The sequence below is a fragment of the Myodes glareolus genome, chromosome 5 (assembly GCF_982192425.1).
Source record: "Myodes glareolus chromosome 5, mMyoGla1.1, whole genome shotgun sequence".
Classification (NCBI taxonomy): domain Eukaryota; kingdom Metazoa; phylum Chordata; class Mammalia; order Rodentia; family Cricetidae; genus Myodes; species Myodes glareolus.
The window spans coordinates 54,743,545-54,756,202 of NC_142030.1; positions in this window are offsets into that span (position 1 = coordinate 54,743,545).

Sequence of the window (12,658 nt, forward strand, 5' to 3'; positions counted from 1 at the left end):
GGCTCAGAGGTTAAGAGCATTGCCTGCTCTTCCAAAGGTCCTGAGTTCAATTCCCATCAACCACATGGTGGCTCACAACCATCTATAATGAGGTCTGGTGCCCTCTTCTGGCCTTCAGGCATGCACACAGACAGAATATTGTATACATAATAAATAAATAAATGTAAAAAAAAGCTGACCTAAAATACAGAGTATTCATGGGTGGCAAACTCAAAAGTTGTGATGAAAACGATAAAGCAAAAATCTGCTCTCCTGCAAAGGCCAAGTTGCTTGGATATAATGAACTCCTGCAGGCAGTGGTGTCCTGGTGCAAACTAAGGGCTTGCCAGGGCTTTAAGTTTCTAACATTCTGTGCTCCGCTTACACAGGCTCTCAAATTTTCATGCCATCTGCGTGTTATTTAGATTTTTTTTCAAGAGTTGTAGAAGTTGAGGTTAAGAGAAACTATCAAGAGTCACCAAAGGAAGTAAGTAGAGGAGCTAGAATGAAGACATCGGTGTCCATGGAGATTTTCCTCACCCTCAAACAGTACATTAGCCAAGACAGTTGTGACTGGTAACAATGGGAGCGTGTGGAGAAGAAGCGTTTGCATTTGATCTCCAGTGATGATGAAGGTGAGCATAGCCAACCTTTATCACACACCCGACTTTTTTCCTGCTGGCTGCCTTACACATACCATTTCCTGTTAATTCGATTTCAATGCTCTCTTCATTAATAAATAAGTAAAGTTAAGGCGGAAATGAAACACAGATAATTTCACAGGTGCTAGGAGCCAGAGTGTGGATTCCGACCCCCTGTCCCTCAAGTATGTGACTTTCACAGAGGAGACACAGAGGTGACCAATTTCAGGAAAACAGGACATCAATGTTAGTATTAGCTCCAGGGGGGAGAGGCGAGTTACACACACAAAGTCAAAGAAAGTAAACTAATTAGAGAGAAATTCTGGGGTTGAAACACAAAAGTAAGGGAAGGAGTGAAAGAGTTAGGGGAGGTGACTGGTAGGTGACAAACCTGAAGTCAGGGGTTAGGTGCTGACACTCCCGGCCTTGCGTCTCTCCTACCTATTGTTGGGCAGGGTGGTGATATGACCCGGTAGTGTGCTAGAAATGGCTTCCCCCTATTGTCTAGAAATAAAAAAGAACAACTAAGAGCTGGGTGACCGTCAGGGACGTCTTCTCGACGCTTTCCTGACGTGATGTTGATGACTGCGTTGTATGAACCACGGTTGTGATCACAGCGGTCCATGCTAGAGGCTGTTTTAATAATTTCAATTGTTTCATGATGTACTAACTATGGCCATTTCCTTTACAGACAAGGATACCAAGTCTTTCAGTGAGTGTACCGAACAACCTGAAAGAAGAACTTAGGGAGGAGGGACAGAATTTAACCAGGCCTATGTGACATCTCATTCCCTGGGCTGTTTTATATGTAGTTCTGCTTCTAGCGTCTTTTTCTATGCCTCAAAAGCTATAGCACAGGCCTCCCAAAAGCCTTCACTAGAGCATGCGTGTAGATCCGCTGGACAGAAGGACCAGCAGTGAGTCTTAATAGTTGTCTTGCTCTAGGTGGCTGGCCACCCTGTACATGTGAGCGCTAGATCAGTTGTTAACTCCCCAGCCTGGGCTGAGAAGTCCTCAGCATGAGATGTCTCCAACTAATCTTGAGGTTTAAACAGGCTGTTCTGGGTACAGTGGATGGAGAGTTTCTTTGATACAACAGTAACTTGGTAAAAGCCTTAGAAAAGGTGCTAATTGTGTACAACTGACGTAATTGCTCCTTTTTTTTTATTTTTTAAAAAATTGACTGTTGCTTAGAGCCAAATGTCATTGCATAACAGCAGAGACTTTAAAATAGATCAAAGAGCATGCCAAACTTTTCCACTCTCTTATCTGCAGGGAATGTGAACAGAAACCCTGGGGAGAGGGAGGAAGTAGCTCATGGGCAAGACACCTCTTTGAAATTTCTTTAAAAAAAAAAACTATACTGTTTCCATTCCCACAATGCATCTGTACTTTAAAATTAAAATGCTTTTAAGGTTCAATATAAAAACCGTGATACATTTCATGTGCTCCCCTGAGCACCACCTCCTATCCCAAATGCAGCAGAATCTGTGTGAGACATCAGACATAACAGTTTTGCAGCTTGTCTCTGTATGATTATTGGAGCAGACTTTCCTGATCCCATGCTTTGCAAAGCAATCAGAGCCAGAAGGTCACCGCCCACACAAATGTCAAGCACAGGGACACCTGCATAATGCAGAGATTGGGTTTAGAGGCCAAACACACGGGCTTTGAGAAGATCTCAAAGTTGGTCAGTATCCGCAGTGGTTAGTATCTGTAGTGGTTAAGGGCAGGTGTTTGCCTTTGAAGAGCAAAGGTTCAAATCTTCACTCTCATGATAAAAGCATAGGGCCTTGAGTTGATTATTTGAGAATGTAAGTTTCAGATTCAGAAAGTTTAAATACACAAACATGTGTTATAGTACTTAGGACAATGCTTCCCCCATTGAAAACACTCAGTGAAGAATTACTTTATTTATTAAGTTTTAGAGGTCAGAAGATGTGCTTTTATGCAAAATTTTAAGACATGTAGTTAAGAATGTGGCAGATGACTATTATTTCTTGTAATGATTATCGCTATGAAGTATTTCCTCAGCAGGTTGATGTGTTGAGGGCTTAGTCCCCAGGTGATGGTACCTTTCTAGCAGGTTTTAGACACTGTAGGAGGGAGAACCTAACTGAGTCGGTGGTCTTTGGGTCTTCTTCTGGCCCCTGCCTGACTCTCTGCCTCTGCCAAGCATGAGCAAGCAGTCTTTTCCACCAGTGTGCCCACAGTCTTGATGCTCTGTCCAAGAACATGGGACCAAAAGAAACGTTGACCGAACTGTCTGGAACTGTGGGCACAAATGAATATTTTCACCTTCATTCAGTTCACTAAGGCATTTCAGCCATAGCTATGCCAGAGTAACTAATGTAATTCCTAAAAATCAAAGCGTTTAAGAGTAGAAAATAAACTTGAGTATCATTTACTAATTCTGAACCACCAAAACAAGCTATTTATTAGTTCTGAAAGAAAAGTATAGTTTAAAAATTTTAGAAATATACTGCTAGATGCTCTTGACCCTTCAGAGTATTTAAACAATATCCAAAAAATCATTTAGATACATATAGAAACACTTTAAAAAATAATCAACAAAGTAAACTTATTCTTATTTCTCAGAAAATGTCTACTAGTTATTGCTATACACAGGTATGAACACTCAGCAATTAAAAAGGAGTATAAATTAGAGAAAAATATTAGCATATGGACATCTAATAAGAAAAGAAAGCAGTAGATGCAAAATCTATAATGAACGTCAATCAGAAGTAGAGTTGTATTGACTGAGTCATGTAAAATAGTGAAGTCCTTTATAATAATTGCTGTATTAGCACATAGCAAAGGCAGAGGGTCAGGCAAGGGCCAGGCAGGGGCCAGGAGAAAACATAAATGTAGGGAATAGAAACTTGAGTTTTTCAGGCCCCGTGAGTTTACTGAGCTATTCTGCTTGCGACAGACCATGTTAGCAGGTCTTTTGAAAGAACCCACAAAAGACTATGACAGTATTTCTCCTTCCTCTTTTGTGTATGTATGTGCCTGTTCATGTGTTTGAGGTACATGTATGTGGGGGACACATAGTGGGGGTTTGCTTGAACATGCAGTTGGAGGTCCGTTATCACACTCTGGCATCATTTTTCAAGAGTCACCCATATTATACTTTGAGACAGGGTCTCTTATCGACATGGAGCTTCCCCGTTAAGTGACGCTGGCTCACCAGCAAACCTGAGGGTTCCTCAGGACAGTTTCCTCAGTGATGGAGTTCTTTCCAAGTTTGATTTTAGTCCTTGACTTATCTTACTGTTGCATCTAGGAATCAAACTTACAAGACAAGCTCTTCGCTGACTGAGCTATTTTCCTACCTCCCTCTCCTTTTTGAGGGGGAATGCAAGACTTGGATTTCTTTCTATTCTTTATATACCAGATTCATTTGTTTCTTCCAGAAGGGCCTTTTGACCTTGCTACGATGACAGGAAGTCATCACTTCAGAGGCATCTTTTTTTCTGAGAAATTCATCTTAGAATTTTCTAGAAATAGAGAAACAAAGAAGGCGGTTTATGATAAAGAATATATTTATTTTTGACTTGGACGACTGTAGACACATACTTCTTGATGGGATTAGCACTACTTGGGGAGGGAAAGGACGACTAAGCACCTGCTAGACTCTCACTGTAGTGTGTTTGGTCAGAAGAGCTGCAAACGTTGTGTGGTGAGCCAATTTGTAGAGATATCATTAACAACTACAGGCAAGCACAGGTGCATAAGGCGATGAATCAGACCAGTTAGCACAGGGCCATTGGGGAGATGAATCAGACTCAGGGGTCTATGCTAGGCTTCCTGCCAGAAATTTGCATCCAGCAGCTTTTGCTGTAGCATGCAAATTTTATTTAGTAGGTAACAACTCAAAGCAAATAATTTCTATGATTCTTTCATCGCCACACACTAGGCGTCTATTCAGGGAATTGTCGTAAACAGTAATAGTCAAGAAATTTTCATGAATAGTCAACACATTCCCCAAAGATCATCAGAGTATTCATGGAGTTCTCTGAGAAGCTGCACCTCTCCTTTTGGCATGCAGCTTCTTCATGAGGGACACAAGATAGAGGAAAGGGTCCAAATGGATGGGGGAGATGCAGAAAGCTTTCTGGGCAACCCTGGGGTGGTGCACTTACTCATTAAGACCTGCAGGGATATAATCCGGGCCAGATGGCCAGCTGTCCTTCCTAGTGCATCTAATTAGATGTGGATTTATACTTACTTCATTCATGATACTTGATCTCCAATATTTATAGTTTATAGAGCAGACAACCTTGGAAACCCATTGGAGTCTCTTGTGTAGTCTTTGAAGTCGAGGTACGGGGGAAATGAAGCGTGATAAATTGTTTTGATGCTGAGATTAAATATAGCCTAATGTATTTGAAGACTAAAAATATTTCATCAAGGAGATGCATGCTGGCATTTGAATCTTTGCTGTAATTAGTATGAAAAGTGGAATACGGTATCAACAATTCCTAATTACACTTTAACTTTTAAATGTTAATGATAACACTTATGCTACTAAGGGGAAAATTATATTATAATGGAACTACTTAGACTCCCAAAGGTCAATTGTCTTACTCTCTGATATTTTAAATGTGTACTTAGATGAAGAGATTTTTTGGTATAGACATCATTACAGTACACATACAATTTTATATTTTCTTTAATTGAAAAGTAACTACATTTTTAGCATATTGAACATAATGTTTTGAAGGAAATGTACCATGCAATGGTTAAGTCTTATTAGTTAACAAATATATTTCATTACATAATTATAATTTTGATACAGAACAGTGGCAAAATTTACTCTCTCATTCACATTTTCAATAGTGTGGTGCATTACTAGCAACTATAGCCCGTGTGCTGTATGGCATATCCCTTAACATAATGTAACTATTCATCTTCTATGATTTGAGTAAGAAACGTCCCTCATGGGTTCATGTATTTGAACACTTGGTCCCCAATGAGTAGTGATGTCTAAGGTTATGGAACCCTTAGGAGGTGGAAACTTTTTGGATGGGAGAGGGTTTGAAGTTTCATAGCCTTGTTCTCTTACTCTCTGCTTCCTGTGTTTAGATGAAATATGATCAATGTACTTCTCGACAGCCAGGATGGCTTCATCCCCTACTGCCCTACCTTCCCTACCGTGATGGACTCAGACTGTCTGGTACTGTCAGCCAAAAGAAGCCCCTTTCTCTTTTGTTTTCTTTTGGTCTGGATAGTGTATCACAGCAGCAGAAAAGTAACCAATCCAGAAATTGGGACCAGAGAGGAGGGATTAAACCTGGTCATGTTTCTCGGAGGAATGTGAAATGGTGTGGAACTTTGGGGTAGGGAAGACAATGAGTACATTGGGAAGAGCTTAATTGTTTGCTTTTGTGGGAGCCTACAAGACAGAAGTATGGACAATAATGCAGACAGTGAAGGCCCAGCTCATGAGGTTTCAGAGGGAATAAGGACTCTATTTGCAATGGGGTTAAGGTGTCATTCATGTGAAACTTTCCCAATGAGTCTGTATTCTGTTAAGTCCTGAGAATTTGCATGAGACTGAATTAAACATTAATGGACTCATTTTTTGGGGAGAGGGACTCTCAAGGCTGCATAGCACTGAGTCAATGGCATGGCTATTGCTGATTACACTTATGCAGGTCTACAACGAACGGGGCAACAATGGAGCAGAAATAAACAATAAATGCACAGTTTGGAGAGAAAACAAACAATAAGAAGCTTAAGGCTACAAGCAAGTCATGAACTGGAATACAGTCTGGAATTGTTAAAGAGGTTAAAAAGAAACCCACAACTACTCTGAACTGAAACAACAGGAAAGGCACACTTAGGTTAAAACCCCACCCAGCCAGGACTCCAACCAGGGAGAGGTGAGAGTTCAAGCAGGGGTATCCCCTCCTAAAGCAACTGCCTAGGGAAGTTTCCCACGAGTTTCAGTATACAGCAGCAGTTACAACTGTGTTCCCCACGGCCAGGCTCCATCCCAAGTTGGTAACAGAATTTGTCAGTTACTTCCACATTTTCTTCATTTTGCAAGATTGAGGCAGTCATATATTCTGTAGCTCAGGGAATGGTTGAAGTCAGACAATCTATGGTGAGGTCATTCACCCTATGACGATCCTTTTAACTGTGATGAAATTATGACTATGAAAGTTTTAATTTTTCTACAAGATCAACCCATGCAGATTAAGCAGAATTGAGAATAAATAGGTGAAATAAATGAGATTTATTGAGCAATATTGAAAAATAAGACCATATCTGTCTCAGGATAATGGCTTGGAGCTTTAAATTAGGAACCTTATAAGTGCTCTGATCCGAATGTCTGTGCTCACATTCCTCTGTCTCAATTAATACGTTGAACTCTTACCTCTTAGGTCTCAAAAAAACCAAAAAAAAACCCCAAAACTATACTATATCTTGGATGTACTATATTTTGTTACAGGTACCTAAGTGGACTAAGACAATGAAACACAGTATGTATTGTGTAATGTTTATTGGTCAGGATTAATTCACACCTGAAAGTTCTGCCTAGAACTTAAAACAAATAGGGTATCTATCTACACCCAAGTTTATCTAATCAATATCTATATCAACATCGAACTACATGAAATCTATCTCTAGCACATTTATTGATTTTATGTACATATCACTTGTCTACATCTATATCCATCTATCTGTATATAAAGGGACTATTTCAAGGAATAGGCTTACATAATTGTTCTACTGGCAAGACCTAAATCTGTAAAGCAGTCCTGCTGGGTGGCTACCTTACAAAATACATTCTGGTCCACCTACATAAGTCTGCTTCTAGTAATCATCAGCCTTCTTTTCTTCAGACCTCTCAACTGATAGAATGAGACTTGCCCAGATTATCAAGGATAATCCTTCCACATACACTCAACTGCCAATGTGAATGACTACTCAATAGCTTCACAGGAACATGAACTCTCTGGGCAGTAAATACTGTCAAGATGACCAGTAGAAAGCTGCCCTCCCAGGTGCTTTATAGCTGTTGAGTTGCTCTCACGCATCAGACTAGTGGAAGACAGAAGAACATAATTATAGGACGATTTCATGAACATTGAAACTAATGCATGGTGTAGAGAGATATGGGAATATAGGGCAGGGATAAATAGAAAGTTTGGACGGGGAAATAGGACCAGACAAAACAAGTATTTTCTTAAGATTATTTTTGTTTATGAGTTTGTGTGTCTGTCTGCATGTAGGTATGTGCACTTGTGTACAAGTTGTTGCAGAGGTGGATTCCTTGGAACTGAAGTTATTATTATTATTATTATTATTATTATTATTATTATTACTATTATTAGTTTTTCGAGACAGGGTTTCTCTGTAGCTTTGGAGCCTATCCTTGAACTAGCTTTTGCAGACCAGGCTGGTCTTGCGCTCACAGAGATCCACCTGCCTCTCCTCCTGAGTGCGGTGATTAAAGTGTGTGCTGCCACCGCCCAGCTCCTTGGAACTGAAGTTACAGGCAGCTATGAGGCCCTGTCATGGGTGTTGGGAACTGAACTCTGGTCCTTATGTAGCTGCAGGGCGATTGGTAATGAAAAATCCCCAGACTATCTTGATACAAAATATACAACTTTAATAAACAGAAGTAAGACTTACAACAGCTTACACCAGAATCCAAACGATCCATCCAGAAGCAGGAGCCAGGCGAAAAAGAGAGCTAGCAGAGTGAGCTTGCTAGTTTTATAGGCAGACTTTTGCCTGAGGGCGGCACGCCCCCAAAACAGAGTATGATTGGCTGAACTCCCTTATCATCCTTCAAAAGAAGGCTTAATGGTTTAGCCATTTCTCCAACACCAAGGAGGATTTCACTGTGCTTGGATTTTTCTATTACTGGTTTCATTAGCTTCTTATAATACTGAGTTGGTGGAATTAGAAAATCACCCATTAAATTTTCAGAACTCTAGTCACTCAAGATTAGTTGAATTAGGTTTGGCAATGATTTTGAAGCAAGATCCATATTTTTCTATTGTGATAGTTATCATTAATTTCCTCATCCCAGTTAAACTAGTGCCCACAACTGGCTGGCATTCCTTACATGTTAACTGAGTAGAAACAAATACGATCGATTTGGTCAAAACCAGCTGAAAGGGAATGCCTTGATCCAGCTTTGCTTCACCGGAGCCTTTGGTCTCTTACTTGGTCTCACGTACGAAATGACACTGCTGCTGAAGTTCATTGCCCCACACCCCTTGCCACCATTTTTCTGTGAATTGGCTTTCCTGAGGTCACACAGTGAGGATGACATTGCGGTGAAATGTTTTCCCTTGACTTTTATTATCCAGATGTCCTATTACAGTGAGAGATGAAAAGGCAGAGGAATAAATACAGTCAAACAAAATGCCAGGGGAGCAAGAATGAGTAAATGCATGCTTTCCAGCTGTCATTACTGCTTCCTGGGTAAAGCAGAAGCAGGGGCAAATTATGATAGGAACGCAATGAGCCACAGTTTATTTTCCAAGAGATATTGATTTCAGATGTTCTTGTTCCCATTTCTTTGACAATTGGTGTTTCTAAGTGTCCCAATTGACCACCTTTGTCACCTGTCCCCTAAAGCCTGAATAAACCGTCCTCAATAAAACCTCCATCAAACTCAACTCTGGTCTCACTGTGACAACCGGCATATTTAGCTCCCATTTTAACCTTTTCAACTGATTGAAGAGAGTGCTTCAAAGCCCAGGAAGACAGAAGTAATTGTGTTAGATTTTTCAGCACAGATTGTTACCAACATTGGAACATTGCCAATTTATGGGATGTGGAGTGATCTCAAACAAACCCCTGGAATTGCTTAATTGGCCACTCTTCTTTGAAATCTCTCAGTACTGAGAATTTCTTTCAGTTTTTGCATCTTAAATATTCCTTAATGAGGTCATAGTTATCAAAGGATGTCCTGAACTCACATTTCCTGAGAGGTTGGTCCCCTGACCTTCAAGTCACATTGAATGTTCTAGGTTCCAAGTACCTTTTTTCTGGGAAGGCCCTCGTGCTGTGTAATTTGGAGGCATTTACGCCTTACTGACACACAGTATTTGACTTCTGGTGCCATTTGCAGCTCGGTGCAAAATACAATGGTGAACTTAAGCATAGAATCTGCCTCCTGGTTATGTCAAATAGAAGGGGGAGAATGCTGCATCTTTGTGACTGGCAGTGGCTGTATGCCATGCATTAATCTAAATCAGCAGTTTTCAATGTGTTGGGTTGAGACCCCTTTGGGGGTCACAGGTTAAATATCCTGCACATCAGATAATTATATTACAATTCACAACAACAGCACAAATACAGTTATGAAGTAGCAAAGTAGTTTTACAGTTGGGCTCAGCACAACATGAGGAGCTGTCCTAAAGGGTCACAGCATTAGGAAGGTTGAGAACCACTGGTCTGGATGCTTAACATAAAGTAGTGAATGAATGAATTGAATCTGTGCCTCTTGAAATTGATGTTCTAGGGAGTACAGATAGGTAACAGATATAAATGCAATAAACAGGAGAAGTGTCTGCTCCAGGACACCAAAGACCATGGGATAAGTGCAGATATAAGCCAGGTTTAGAGAGATTAGGTTCTTGGGGTTCGGGAGGTTGGGAGAAGAACAGGTGGGATGGCCAGGCTACTATATTTTAGAATGGAGAGATCTAAGCAAAAGCATCAGCAACATGGAGAAAGAAGAATGTTTCCCCAGGAGGGAAACAGTTAAAGCATGGAAATGTCTATTCTTCAAAGGCACAACAAGGTGTCTGTATCAGAGTACAAGGAAGAGAGAAAAGAAAATGGAAAAGATGCTAATAGACAGTCTAAAACAGCCATATAGAGCTGTGTAGACCAACACAGCCTAAGGGATTGATGGTCTTCTGATTGAGATGGAGAGCTATTTGGGAGTTTTGAGAAAAGTGGGGGCAGGCTACAGTGTACACCATGTGATTATTGACTCTGTTCTGTTGAGAATAAATTTAGAAGTAGGAAGAGAAGCAGGGAGATCTGATAAGAGATGGTTACCTTTGTTAGTCCCATAGATCTCCTGAAACAAAGGACCACCAATTTAATGGTCAAAATCAACAGAGATGTATTACTTCTAGCTCTGGAAATAATGAATCTAATTTATAAATTATTTATATAAATAATAAATCTAATAAATCAAGCTGCTGGTTACACCATGTGCTCCCAAAGCCTCCGAGGAAGGATCTTTCTTTGAATCTACCAGGTCTGGTGACTCCAGCTGTTCCTTAGCTTGTGCTAACTTCTCTGGTGCCTTGGCCTATTTTGATATAATTGCCTCCTCCTGGGTTTCCCGCTATCATCTTTCCTCTGTGTTCATTCTTCTTCTGTGTGTGTCTATCTCTGTGACTAGATGGGTCTTTCTCATGAGCATGTCACTCAACACTGAGCTGAAATCTTACAGAAACAATCATACTTTGATTACATTTTCAACGGCCCTTATTCCTGAGTCATGTCCCATTCTTAGGGACAGAAGTGTAGGTTTTAGCATAATTTTATGGCCAGTGGGAGGCAGAGGAAAGACAATTCAATGTATAACAGGTAGTAATCTAGGCGACAAATGGTGAAGACCAAGAAGAGGATGGCAGCAGGGGCCTGCTGAGCAATGATGAGATTCTGATTATAGTGTGGCAGTAGAACTGCCAGAATTTGATGCTACATTAGATATGAAATGTGTAAGAAAAACAAAAGACAGCTCCAGGAAATGTTACTGAGCAGGCGGAAGAACTGAGAGTTAAACAAGTTTGGGAAAAGAAGATTAGAAAATTTGTGGCTGATAGTTGAGATGACCACTTAGATAAATGCTGAGTGGGAAATTGGATCACTGAGCCTACAACTCATGGCAGAGTCTGGATTGAAGGCATGAGAGGTATACATTTACAAATACTCAACACATGAAGAAAAAGCCAAATGACTGATGATAATCATCAAAAAAGTAGTATATCAAGCTCCTGGGAATTCGTAGAAAAGACTCCAAATCAGTACATCCCAGAGACACTTTTACATCAGTGTTTACAGTAGCAATGTTCGTAGCAGCTAAATTGTGATAGCAGCATGGGCACCCATCAACAGAATCCACACAATCAAAATTTAAAGAGCATACCAACAAAAAGTCAGTGTATTTAGAAAAGATGGTCACAGTCTGATCTGTGGGCCACTCCAATATGAAGATAAGGAAGAAAAGGAGGAACTACCAGAGGAGACTAAGTGGGAGGAGCTAGCAAAATATAAGAAAGACTAAGACTGAAAAGGTCTTAAGAGCCATGTGAAGAAAGTATAGATGAGACATTGCCAACTGTATAAATGCTGTAGATATGTCAGAAATAAAGATGAGACTTAATTACTAGGTTTAGAAACAGAAACGTATATGAATTTGACAGTGACTGCTATGGAGTGGAGATGGAATTCAAGAAAGAATGGGAAAAGAGGAATTTGGAGTGGCAAGTAAAGATAATGCTTGTAACGAGAGGACAGCCTAATAAGATTTGGGTTCTGTGCTCCTGGTAGAAGCATGAGGACCCGGGTTCTATTCCCTAGCATCCCTAGCATTAAAGAGCCAGATGTAGGAGTATGTGCCTGTATCCCAACACTGACTTTGGGGTATAGAGGAAGAGACAGGCCAGTCCCTGGGGCTCAGTGGCCAGCTAGCTTAGCCTAATTGGTTTGTTCCTGGTTCGACAAGAAACAAAGTGGAAAAAGGATAGGGAAAAACATGCAATGTTGACCTTTGGCCTTCATATGTGCACACACGGACCCATGTGCACTTGCATGTGTCCCACCCAATTCTGCGAGTCCCTACTTCCCGACACGGGTACGTGCCTCCCGTATCGAACTGTGACCTTTGAACAATGTCCTAGGAGTTAAAAACAGACAGACACACACACACACACACACACACACACACACACACACACACACACACACACAGAGACCTGGATCATTTGCCCAAAAGGTAAATGTCAACTTTATTCAGCGAAATTCCAGGTTTAAATACTTAGGGG